This window comes from Babylonia areolata, chromosome 16 (assembly GCF_041734735.1).
Source record: "Babylonia areolata isolate BAREFJ2019XMU chromosome 16, ASM4173473v1, whole genome shotgun sequence".
NCBI lineage: Eukaryota > Metazoa > Mollusca > Gastropoda > Neogastropoda > Buccinidae > Babylonia > Babylonia areolata.
The window spans coordinates 23,845,816-23,846,364 of record NC_134891.1 but is presented as its reverse complement, the minus strand read 5'-3'; positions in this window follow the sequence as shown (position 1 = coordinate 23,846,364).

Below are 549 nucleotides of genomic sequence, written 5' to 3'. Positions count from 1 at the left end.
ATTCAGTTCAGTTTCTCAAAGAAGGCGTCACTGCGTTCTGACAAGTCCATATGCGCTACACCACATCTACAGAGCAGATACGTGACAGCAGCATAACCCAACGCACTAGTCAGGCCTTGAATGTATATTTGTGTACCCACCACAGTGGATTATCTTCTGCAGAATTTTGCCAGAGGACATCTCTTTTGTTGCCGTGGGTTCTTTTTCAGTGCGCGAAGTGCCTGGGACATCGGTTTATCGTCTTATCCGAATGAACAGACGCTCAGTTTGATTTTTCCAGCGGTCAAATTTGGGAGAAAGGGAGAGAGCGAGATTCGAACACAGACCCTCACGGACACTGTATTTTGGCTGATGAGCTTCCTATCCAATTTGCTGTCTTTACTCCTTCGGTTTAATTCAGCTCAGTTTGAGTCAGTTCAGTTCAGTTCAGTTCAGTTATTTCCAGTCCAGTTCAGTTCGATTCAGTTCAGTTCATTTAAGTTCAAGTCAAATCAGAATGACCTTATTCGCCCCAAGAGGGTAATAATTACTGGGTTCATTTGTGTCTTG